Here is a 13,287-nt window from a genome sequence, read left to right as displayed (position 1 = left end):
CCTACAGACTGGAAACAAATGTTTGATAATACCATCTCAGACCAGGGCCTTGTAACCAAATTTTACAGAATACTCCTGGGTCTCCACAGGAAAAAGACTGATAACCCAATTACAAAATGGGCAAAAGACTTGGAAAGACATTTCCCAGAGGAAGATATTCGTATGGCAACAGACACATGAAGAAATGCTCCAAATATCTGGCAGTAAGAAAGATGCAAATCTTGTATCTCTTTTTGATGACCTTTTGCTTTCTTCATGGGCAATGTCTTTCATATCATTCTAGAACTCATCTGGATTTCAGTTATTAGTATTAATGGATCAAGTCTGTTCTTTTAATGGTATTACACATTATTCTTAAGTTTTCTTCTGTTTCCTTCTTTTTTGATTCTGCTTTTTTCTCTGTCAGATCTATGGTGAAAATTCTATCTTCTATTTCACTGATACTGTTTTCCATCTCTTCACCTCTATTCGTATGTCCCTTCGTCATGTTGACAGCATCAGAAATCTTAGACTGGATTAAATCTGTTCTTATGATTGTTTTTAAATTCAGTTGGGATACACTCAAAGTCATAATTTGGTTCTTGTGCACATGATTTAATTTTCTTTCAAATTGAACTTGCCAATGAGTAGTTGATGTTACATTCCAGTCAGCCCCTGGCCTTCACTGCTGCTTTTTGGCTTCTCCAAAGTAACTTTCTATAGAGGTAGTCAATCTGAATCCAGTGTAGTTCATAAAATGAATATATACATAAATGTGTGTGTGTGTGTGTTGTTGTTGTTGTTGTTGATTGCCTTTGAGGCAAGGATGACTCGTAGAAACCCTATGAACAAAAGGCCTGAAGCCTTTCTTAAACTATCATCATTTATCAAAGTTCATAGAGTTTCCAGATGCATGTTGTTTAGGAAGTGGATGCCACTCCTGCTTCCAAACCTGTCTTAATCTAGCAGCTCCACCAAACACTGTCCATCATGGATAACCATTATGGCATTTGACATACCAGTGGTACAAGGTTCAGTACCACAGCAACCCCAAACCCGTGTACAGCAAATTGACATAATAGTGCTGTACCACTTAGAAGATTGTTCCTCCAAATTATAATAAAACTAGGCATTATAGTTTCTCTTTATGCTTTATTTAAAAAATGTTTGCAATAAATAAATCATTTCATCTCCAGTCTCATTTCTCTTTCCAAGGCCATATTTTCCACTTATTAGTCCTTCTTTGACTGTGTGGATCATAACAAATTATAATTTTGAGAAGAATGGGAATCCCAGAATGTTTAATTATGCTCATGAGAAACATACTTAGACCAAGAGCCAGCTGTGCGAACAGAGCAAGGGATTGCTATATAGTTTAAATTAAGAATGATGTGCATCAGATATGTATCCTTTCTTCATACTTATTCAGTCTGTATGAAGCTGGACTCTATGAAAAAGAATGTGGCACCAAGATCAGAGAAAGATTCATAAAAAAAACCTGTGTTATACAGATAAAACAATCTTGCTTGCTGAAAGTGAGGACTTAAAACACTTGCTGCAGAAGATCAAAGAATATAGCCTTCAATATGGATTGCATCTCAATGTTAAGAAAACAAAGATTCTCACCACTGAACCAATGGACAACGTAATGTATTATAGATGGAGAAAAGATTGAAACAGTCAACAAATTCATTTTGCTTGATTCCATAATCAATACCCTTGGTATCAGCAGTAAGGAGATCAGGTGACATATTGCACTGGGAAGTCTGCAATCAAGGATCTCTCGAAATTATTGAGGAGCAATGATGTCAGTTTAAGGACTAAGGGGTGCCTAACTCAGGCCATGGTCTTTCTGATCACTTACTGAGATCTGGACAGTGAATAAGAATGACAGATGAAGAACCGATATCTTTGAGCTCTGCTGCTGGACTGCCAAATGAACTAACAAATACTTCCTGGAAAAGATACAACCAGAATACTCCTTGGAGGCAAATATAATAAAGCTTCATCCCACGAATTTCAGTCAAGTTGCTAAGAGAGGTTATTCTTTGGAGAGGAACATCATACTTTGAAAGGTCAGTGAAAGAGAGAAACACCCTCAGCCAAATGGATTGACATAGTGACTGCTGCAATGAGCTTGAGAGTATCAGAAATTGTAAAAATGGAACAGAACAGGACAGGGTTGCCATTGGTTGTACTCAACTTGATGGCACTTAACCACAACAGTTCTTTGTTTCCAACTTCAATATTCCAGTCATCAGTTATTCTTTTTTTATTATTATTATTTTGTTGTTGTTGTTGCAAAAAGCTTTATTGTTTCATTTGTTCCAAGGCTTGGGCAAAGGGCTTCTGGGTGGATAATATTCTACATCAGTGTGGGAAAGAGAAGCTTGCTGCTGATTGCAGGGGGACACAGAGGTCCCCTCTGCAGGTCCCCACAGGCCCCTAGTCATGCTTGAGGGTGAGACGCTCAAAGAGATACTCGCTCAGCCCAACCTGGGGGCCGCCCAGTCTTCTAATGTTGGTCAGATGGTCACCCATCTTCTTCAGCAGTTTCACTTCCTCGTCCAGGAAGCGGTTCTCCAGAAAGTCACAGAGATGGGGGTCAGTGTGGGCAGAACCCACGGCTTGCAGATTCAGAAGGGCCTGGTTTAGGTTCTTCTCCAAGACTAGCGCTGCTTGCATGGCATCCAGGGTTTTACCCCACTCATCCTGGGGTGCCTTCTGGGTGTCTTGGAAGAGGACACGGCCACTGTGGTGGTTTTGCAGCTTCAAGAGCCACTTGGTACCCTTGCGCTTCTCATTCGCCAACTCGCGGGAGAAGTGTCCCACACCTTCCAAGGCCTCATCATCGCGGTCAAAATAAAACCCAGAGAGAGGTAGGTGTAAGAGGCCCGCATGTGCAGGTTGACCAGACAGTTGACGCCGGCTTCTGCTCTGGTGGAATAATTGTGATGGATCTGAGAGCTCATAGTTGTTGGTTGAGGTTTTGGGGCTAACAAAAAAAAAAAGGTGTTAGCTGGTCCGGAAATGGTTAAGATGGTCCCGAAATTACACCTGGAGATAAAGTTGGAGGGTAGTCTGAGGCTGGAAGAGGGGACTCTCCAGGTCTGTTCCGTCCAAACACTGTTGAAACAAGAGACAAATCAACGGGACCACTGGGGAACAAGTAATCAGTTATTATTAATGTATCTTGATATTTGATCAATTTCAGTTTGTATAAATTGCTAGAGATACTCAATTCTTCATCTTTGCTTTCTTGGTGGGTGTATTTTTTGAATAATGGCTGTAGTGATAGAACTTTCTTGTAACATGTATGGATAGTATCCAATCACTCACAATATAGTACTTCAGAGTAAGTCCTGAAATGCTCCTATTAGTGGTAAATGCCATCCCATTCCTCTTCAATTTGTCTTTTCTGACATAGAAGATTATGATTATTTAATTATGTGATTAGAAATGGCTAATACTAGTACATATCAGCTCACAAATAGATCTTTGTGCATTTCACTTCATTTTTGACAACTTACAATTTTCCTAGATTCATACTGCATATACCCATGTTCCAATTATTACTGGATGTTTGTAGATGTTTCTCTTCATTTTGAGACTTGCCACATAAGCAAATGAAAATTCTTCACTGGATGAAAATTTTATTTCATTCTTGTCAACAAGGTACACTTTACTTTGAGGCCCTCCAATCAATGTTCTTCCATTGCTGTAGAGTTTTTAGAGCCCTATTATTCCACATTTTGATGGCTAATCCTGCTTCTTAGTCTGTAAGCTCCACTGAAACCTGTCCACCATGTGTGACCCGGCTGATATATGAATGCTGGTGTCATAGCTTCCACTATTACAATAACATGTAACTCACCAGAGTATGGTAAATTGATAGACAAATGGTGGCAGCATTCAACACTTTTACTTTTTCCTTTCAATTCTGAAATCTGGTCCTTATTTAGCCATAAGACTGCCAGGAGTTACTTATGAAGTATAATATTACAAAAGACACAGACCAGAAGAATGCATTACACACGCATTACAGGATTTCTTGTTTATGGGTTTGCAAAATATGTTAGCAACCTGAACAAGTGATTAATAGGGGCAGAATGGAATATGTCTAAACAAGGCAATTGAAACGTTTTTGTAGAAATGCATTGAGAACTTACTCCAGTGTCTGACTCAGAGGAAAACATTCTAGTGCATTCACAGAGACAGAAGAGGATTACTAACTGGCGATGTGTGGGTAGAATTGGTACACCACTGGGGAAGAAGTGGCAGTGTCAATACCTAACTAGAGCATCAAACTTAAGAATATAATGTTGCAAGGGAAGAGAAAAGACCAGAGAATGGCAAAAATTATTGGGGCAGCTATTTCTGCCAGTTTAAGGTCCGTGTCATGAAAAGGAATTCTTATTCATAATCAGTGCCTCTCAAAGGTAATAAAGGAGGTCAGAATTGCTTCCACTGTGGAAAGCTGGGCCACTTCAGTAGACAGTGTCACAGACGAGAGCCACAGATAGGCAAGGGAGTAGAGAGGAAGCTCCCACTCACTTGCTTTAAGTGTGGATTTGAAGGACACATGGCCAAGGGTGGCCCACATCAGGTCTTCATGGCTGACAGGACTGACAGGCCCCAGCTCCCAGCTGGAAACAAAGGAGGATGCTTTAATGATTTAGATCCTCCCAGAAGAGCTGTGGGTGAGCATTAGCATTACTAGTAAGTAGATTCGTTTCCTCCCAGACACAAGAGCCTACTATTTGGTCCTAAAAGCCTTCTGAGGTCCCAACTCTTCTCACTATTTCTTAGTTGTTGGAATTGATGGAAAACCTCATAAGCAGTTCCTTACTTCACCTCTGCCTTACATGCGGACTTCTGAACTGTAAAACAACCCAGTGGTAGATGGAATTTGCTACAGGACTTAAGAACAATAAATGACATAGTTGAGCCTCTACATCTTGTGGTGCCTAACCTTTATACTATAATAGACAAAGTGCTAGTCTATAGGCCTTTTATTTTAAAAACTACCTTCCCTCTATAACTTGATTTGTGCCACTGTTAGAACCTCTACTTGGAATATTATTACTTTTAATTTTTGACTCATGTACTTTTAATTTGTTAGTTAAATTTGTGTCTTCTGGGCTGCAACAGTTCCATGATACATCTTCAAGGATATGAACATGTACTGCTAAGCACAATTGCTAACAGTGCATCTAAATTCCAAAATCAATCTCCACAATACTCTTCGTGTTTCCTATTGCCAACGGGGCCCTTTAGAGTAGTGAGAGAAGATCTTCACCCGGAAACCTACAACGTCCCTTTTCAGGAGGAAGTAGCTAAGAGAATACACTGTCCCCTTTTCCTTATGAATCAGAGTGAAGTCTCTCTCAGGGAGGAGTGATAGGGAATGGCAAAGGATAGACTGACAAAGGAGATTAATCAGAACTGGCTTCGACAAGCACTGTGGCAATGGGACAATGAAAACAGACTTTCAAGGTGAAAAAAAAAAGAAAAAAGGAACCAACTGGTGGGGGGCAAGTAGGGAAAATAGTGCAACAATGAATGAATGGAAATCCAAAATCTCTGTAAATGTTCATTAGAATTAATAAAATTTAATAAAAATTTTAAAAAGAATATAATGTTGTATCTTAAAAATAAAATCATTATATCATACTCTCAAATTGTCCAATAGAGCTATTTAGTTCCTATTTTTTGGTAATTTCAATCCTCTGTTCAGTTTTTCCACCAATTTTTTGAAAATAATTTTTTGAAAGAAGATGACCAAGAAAAAGAAAAATAAATTGTCTTTGTTTTTTTTCTTTCTAACTTTTTAACAAAAGTGAGTGGTTCTTTTTCCACAGAATATCTGTGTGGAGAGAAAGTGAGTGTCCAGATACTTAGTAGTAACAACGCTTGGAATTTCTTAGTTGTTTGTGTTGTTTTTTTTTCTCCAAAGTAGAAAATAACTTTTGACCTTTCTCCAAGAATTCCTACGTGGTAGTTTATATTCTTATTGTTGTAGTTGGGTCCATCCATTTGAGTTCTACTTGTATTGACCTTATGAACAACGAATCTGAACCCTGTCTTATCCTTTGTCATCCTCACAATCTCTGACACACTTGAGTCCATTGCTGCAGTCACTTTGTCAATAACCTGTTTGTGGGTCTTCCTCTCTTTCATCATCCCTCAATCTTCCCAAGCATGATATCTCTCTCAAAGAAATAACCTCTCCAAGCAACATGCCCAGAATATGTGAGACAAAGTTTTAGCATCTTTAACTCCAAGGAGTATTCTGGCTGCACCATCTCCAAGATGTACATGTCTGTTTATTCTTTTGAGAGTCCATGAGATATTCAGGATTTTTCTTCAGCACCACATTTGAAAAGTATCAATTCTTATTCCTATGTTCTTTTTTTAAAAAATTAATTTTAATGAAAGTTTACAGAGACTTAGGGATTCCAGTCATTCATTGTTGCACTTTTCTCCCTATCCACTCCCTCCCCCTCAATTCACTCTTCTTGAAAGAAAAGCTCTTTCATTGTTATGCAATCCCCCCCTCAAGTCCACTCCACTAGGCAGCCTTCATTCTGTACTTCTGTAATGACAAGGATATCCATTCATATATCCCTTTTAAACAGTTCTCTCATCTATTTCAATGCAATATAGATTATTCCTCCCCTACTTTTCTGTCTTCCCTCAACCCTGATGTCAGTTCCATTTTATAACAGTGGCCCTATTCAATATTTGTCCTTTTTTGGCTGACATATTTCACCAGCATAATGTTCTCCAAGGACATCCATTTTGCATAATATTTCATTGGTTCCTTGTTTTTCAATGCTGCACAGTATTCCATTGTGTGGATATGCCAGAGTTTTCCGTCCATTCATTTGTTGATGGGCACTTGGGTTGTTTCCACTCTTTGCTATTTTAAACAAAGCCACAATAAACATGGGTGTGCATATATCTGCTTGGGTGGCAGTTATGGTTTCTTTAGGGTAAATTTCTAGTAGTGGAATTGCTGGGTCAAATGGTATCTCTATTTGCAACTTTTTGAGAAAGAGCCATACAATCATCCATAGTGGTTGCACCATTTTACACTTCCACCAACAGTGAATAAGGGTTCCAGTTTCTCCACAACCTCACCAGCATTTGTTAATTGCTGTTCTGTTAAATTTTGTTGTTCTTACTGGGGTGAGATGATATCTCACAGTTGTTTTGATTTGCATATCTCTTAGAGCTAGGGATTTTGAACATTTCTTCATGTGTTTGTTTTCCTTTTCCTATGTTCTTATAAAGGCTATATAATCAAGTAATCTGCCATGTTATTAAATCTGTTGGTTAGATCCAGGACTTTTCTTGCCAAGTTAGACCTAGATGACATTTCAATTCAAACAGTTTTAAGAGTACATGGAATTTTAAAGCTATTTGAAACTTTTGAAAACAGCAGTATTTATAGGAGGTAACTATTAGTGAGGATGGCTCAGGATCAAGCAAGTGATATGTGACTCCACACAGTACCTAATGCAACGCATACCAATGGAATAGGGAGCTTTAGTGGTATAGTCCATACAGAGCTGCAGTGCTAGTCTAAAAGCGGTTCCAATCTTTTTGGTGGATCCAATCCACTGAAAACTCCTCAGGAGAAGGAAAGTTGAGCAATCTACTCCCATGTGATTTACAGCCTAGGAAACATAATGGAAGGTCTCCTATAAAGTCAGATCTGATTCTGAGAGATGGAGAGAGGGAAGAGAGGAAGAAAGAGAGAGATGAGACTAACTATTGGAGGGTTACAAAGGCTAGTATCAACTTTTAAAGCAATTCAAAAATCTTCCATTATCAGTTCCTCATTAGCCAGTGTGGTCTATGGCAACTTAAGTTTTGAATTATACCTTTCCTGAAGTTAAAACAAAACAGAATTTTTAAAAATCCACAACATAAAACAAGCCTATCACCAAATGAATCTTTTGTTGTTAAAAGTTTATCAGGTAATTTCAATCTTTTTCCCCCTTCTTGTCCAATTACAAGCAGACACTAATTATTTTATCTCTGTACCACATATGAAATTCCTTCTTGTAGGATTATACATATAAAGAAAGATATAGTGATTTTAAATTAACAAAGAGGTTCTAAATGGAGAAAGAGGCATATAAATACAAGTCAGCATCATTACCAAATCTACTTACATTCTTACTGTTTCTTAGTAATAATGATTGTGTTAAAATTATAAGGTTTATTTGGCTAGGTTGAAAACAAACCAATTTATTATTGTCTTCTAGTAAAAATATATTGTATTTTAAGTTTTTTACTCTAGATTGAATCTGTTTTCTTGGAAAATATCAGAAAACCATTCTAAAGACCTCATTTATTAAACAACAACAACAACAAAAAACCATTTTTTCTTCAGTTTCTTTGATTAACTGACTAAGTTAGTCTGTTAATCAAAACTACCTTGTGGAAGTAGGATGGCTTGAAACTCTCAAATCTCCTCTTAAAATCCCAGGTAATTTATCTTGTCTCAAAATTGTTAGGGAAAGAAATCAGTGGTAATTTATTTTTCATGTTCTGTTGTTTGTGTTCGGCTGTGTTCCTTCCATTCCTTGTGGCTTTTTTCCTTAGAAGAGATAGCAATCATGCAGTATGTGTATAAATAAATAAAACAGAAAAAGCAAAACCTGAATACTCTTTATCCACTCTTTGCAATCTACATGTTTGATTTTTATTTTTGTTTAAAAAGTCTTTGTTGTTGTTATGTGCCATCGAGTCGCTTGCGACTCATAGCAACCCTATGTACAAGAGCCCTAAACGTCATTCTATCCTGTGCCAACCTCGCCGTCTCAAACACATTCATTCCCACCACTCCACTCACAGAATCGATCCATCTCATCGAAGGTCTTCCTCTCCTGTGCCGTCCCTCCACTCTCCAAAACATGATGTTCCTCTCCAAGGACCAGTCCCTCCTTGCAACATGCCCAAAGTAAGTCAGACGAAGCTTCAGAAGAATCCTTGATTCCACGGAGCATTCTGGCTTCAACCTCTCCAGGACAAACCTGTTTGTTCTCTTAGCAGTCCATGGTATATTCAACACTCTTCTCCAGCACCACAGATAATTACAGATAGACATTCTTCTGGTATTCTTTGATTTCTGCCAAGATTCATCTAACATTAGCTATAATATCCCTAGTACCACGATCTCTTCTAAATCCAGCCTGCACATCTGGCAGTTCTCTGTTGACATATTGTTCCAAACGTTTTTGGATAATTTTTAGCAGACTCTTGATTGCATCATATCAATGATATTGTTCTTATAAAACTATTTTCTCCTAACCAATGACCTTATTAATAAAACAAAGGAAAACCTACTTTTAATTGGGCAAGCGAGAAAGGTCCAGTTCTTGGAAAACGACATCATGCTGGGAAAATTAGAGGATTAGGAAAAGAGAAGAAGATGCTTGACTCCATGGATTGAGATAGTGACTGAAACAGTGGGCTTCAGCATGACGGAATCACGAAGATGGTACAGGGTACAGTAGCTTCCAATTTATTGTTCAGATGGTTGATATGAATTATAATTGACTCCACAGCCCCTAACAACAAACAATTGAGATCACATCCACAAGTGTGGAGGTTAAGATTCCCACACTTTTGAAGTCATGGGGATAAAATTCATCCATTACACTTTTGTTTACCTCTGGTATCTGAAATTTCCAAGGTATGTCTTTTTGTTATTATGACTGTTTATACTGGATGTTTGAAAGGCCAATTAAAATGGAAAATGAAGGGCTTCAATTCTGAGAAATTTTCTAATTCTTGATTTCTATTCTTCCATTTACTTTGCTCTATTGTTGGTAACCTTGTTATAAAGTTGCTCTTATACATTTATTTTACTGTTTCTCTCCTATTATTAATCTTTTTCAGTTTTTATATATTTTATAGAATACATCCTAAGGCTGTTCTATTGATCTAATTTTTTTGTTATCATATTTTTAATTTCTAAGAACTCTTTTTACCTTTTTTTTGGAGTTAATCTTAGTGTCTGTTACTTAGTTTATCTCTGTCTATACTTGCACAATATTCTTAGGAGGATATATTGTGGTTTTTGGGTTTGTTTGTATTTATTCAAGAACCCATACTTTATGAAAAGGAATGTGACATCAAGATCAGAGAAAGACTTATCAATAACTTGCATTATGCAGATAATACAACCTTGCTTTCTGAAATTGAGGAGGACTTGGGGCACTTGCTGCAGAAGAGCAACAACTACAGCCTCCAGTATGAATTACATCGAGAGTGGGGGTTTTTTAAAATAAAATTTTTATCTTAATTGTGATTTTATTGGAAGTTCACAAGAAACCTAGATTTTCATTCTTTTATTGTTGCACATTTTACCCACTCCTCTTGTTCACTTAAAAGAAAAATCACTTTTGCACAGTTACCTTATTCTGGGCTGTTGTTATACATATATTGCCTAATCATATATTCCTTTTATATGGTTCTTTCCTTCATCTGCTCCAATGCAATGCTCCTTATCGATCCACTCTTATCATATTCTCCTCCCAATCACCCATGCTTTATAACAGTGGTGCTATGCTCTATTTGTCCTGTTGTGACTGAAATATTTCACTTAGCACAATGTTTTCCAAGGCCATCCACGTTGTGTAATGTTTTATGAGTTTATTGTTTTCTAGAGCTGCATATTATTCTATTGTATGAAAATACCATAGTTTTTCTATTTATTCATTTGTTGATGGACACTTGGGTTGCTTACATCTCTTTGCTATAATAAATAAACGCTGGTGAGGTTGTGGCGAGATTGGAATCCTTTTTCACTGCTGGTGAGAATGTAAAATGGTACAACGACTATGGAAGGTGGTCTGGAACTTTCTCAAAAAGTCGGAAATAGAAATATCCTTTAACTCAGCAATACTACTGCTGGGTATATACTCTAAATAAACCAGAAACACCATTTAAACACATAAGTACACCCATGTATATGGATTATATCTTAATATCAAGAAAACAAAGGTCCTCACCATATGACCAACAGTCAACATTATTATAGATGGAGAAAGGACTGAAGTTATCAATTATTTAATCTTCCTTGGATCAACAATCAGCACCTTGCAGTACCAATAGTCAGGAAATCAGGAGATGTATTACATTAGGAAAGTCTGCTGTCAGGGATCTCTCCTGAATGCTGAATAGCAATTATTTCAGTTTAAAGACAAAAGTGTGCCTAATTCAGGCCATGGTCTGTGCAGTCACTTGCTATTCATCACAGAGCTGGACAATAAGGATAACAGAAGAATTGATGTGGTGCAGCCAAAGTGCTCATTGGAGGCAAAGATGGCAAAGTCTATCCTGCTTTGGACAAGTAACTAGGTGAGGCTGTTCGTTGGAGAGGGGTATTGTGCTTGGAAAGATGAGGGGTGAGCAAAAAAGTGAAAGACCCCCAGTGAAATGGATTGACATGATGACTTCAGCTATGAGATTGAGTATTTCAGACATGGTGAAGATGGTGCAGAATAGGTCAATGTTCATATTGGCTCATCATAGGGTTACTATGAGATGTACTTGACAGAACCTAACAACAACAATAAGAACAAAACCATAAGCAATATATATACTGGCTTAAATTCTTAAATTCTTTTGAATGGGTTTTTTAAAATTTAATTTTAATGAAAGTTTACAGAGACTTAGGGTTTCCATTCATACATTGTTGCACTTTTCTCCCTGCCCACCCCCACCCCCCCAATTCACTCTTCTTCTTGAAAAGTAAAAGAAAAACTCACTCCACTGTGCAGCCTTCATTCTGGACTCCTGTCATGACAATAATACCCAATTATATATTCCTTTTAAATAATTCTTTCTCTCATCTGTTTCAATGCAGTATATATCATTCATCCCCTCCTTCTCTGTCTTCCCTCAACCCCGATGTCAGTTCCTTTTTACAACAGTGGCCTTATACAACATTTGTTCTTTTGTAACTGAAATATTTCTCTCAGCACAATGTCCTCCAGGGTCATTCATTTTGTATAATATTTCATGAGTTCTATTTTTTTAATGCTGCATAATATTCCATTGTGTGAATATACTAGAGCTTCTCTATCCATTCGTTTGTTGATGGGCATTTGGGTTGTTTCCAGCTCTTTGCTATTGCAAACAAAGCTGCAATAAACATGGGGGTGCATTCAGTAGGGTTTTTTTTTAATTTGTGTGTGTGTGTGTGTGTACCGTCAAATCAGATCTGACTGGTACAGGAGGAGATTGTTCCTCCTTCTCCAGCAGAGCATCTGGTGGATTTGAACCATGCACCTCTGGGATTACAGTACACCTTCTTGCCACTAGGCCACCAGAGCTCGCCTCAGTAATTTTTTAATGTATAGTTTAAGACCCTACTTCCACAAAAAAAAAAAAAAAAATACCCAACAAACCACTATCAAACCCATTGTCTGGATAGAACTGCCTCATAAAATTCCTAAAATTTGGGATGTAGGAGGTCATAGAACTCTTCTTTCAAATGGTTCTATTTACTTCCTAATCTTTGTCTTTTTACTTCACTGCCTGTCTTGCTTGGCTACTAAAGAGGGAAACACTTAATTAGGAAATGAGATAGAAACTTTTACACAGCACATCTCAATAAAATGAAATGTGTACAAACTTTCTCATGTGGATGTCATATGCTTTGATAGCCAACATTTCTATAGTAACCAGTGATAATTTACTTAATATGCTTGCTATGCAAAGGCTTTTCCTCTTGAATAATCACTCACAAAACACAAACTCACCCTAAAGAAAACAGAACTGCCATCCAAGCAGATATATGCACAGCCATGTTTATTGCTGCTTTGTTCAAACAAATGGATTGAGAAGTGTGGTACATTCAAACAATGGAATTCTATACAGCTCGCAGGAGCAATAATTTTCTAAATTACGACCTAACTTGGGAGGGACTGGAAAGCATTATGCTGAGTGAACTCAGTCCCACAAGGACAAATATGGTATACACCATTATTGTAGAAAGATTATAAGAATCCAAGAAGGGTGTGGGAGGGTGGAAGCAGAGGGGTGAATATGGGGAGGGGTTTGGAGTGTTAATAATAGGGTTGTACAATTCAGTGGGTAGGGGGGTGAAGGAAATGGGAAGGATATTTTGTGAAAGAGAATGTATTCAAACTTTGTAAGTAAATCAGTATAATTTTTTTTTAAAAAAAGAGTATAAATTGAAGCACAACACCAAGAAGACAAAAGAGTCTCACCACTGGGCCAATGAGCAGCATCATGATAGATGGAGAAGAAATCGAAATTTTT

The 13,287-nt window shown here is 37.5% G+C and overlaps 1 pseudogene; it reads right to left on the bottom strand.

Moving 5' to 3' along the window:
- Positions 1-2,424: 2,424 nt before the first annotated feature.
- On the bottom strand, positions 2,425-2,951 carry LOC102876919 (annotated as a pseudogene).
- Between the last annotated feature and the right edge of the window lie 10,336 nt (positions 2,952-13,287).

This window comes from Elephantulus edwardii, unplaced genomic scaffold, assembly GCF_000299155.1.
Source record: "Elephantulus edwardii isolate Elephantulus edwardi_28Jun2011 unplaced genomic scaffold, EleEdw1.0 scaffold00012, whole genome shotgun sequence".
In the NCBI taxonomy this organism is placed as follows: Eukaryota; Metazoa; Chordata; class Mammalia; order Macroscelidea; family Macroscelididae; genus Elephantulus; species Elephantulus edwardii.
This window is presented reverse-complemented; position numbering and strand designations above follow the sequence as displayed.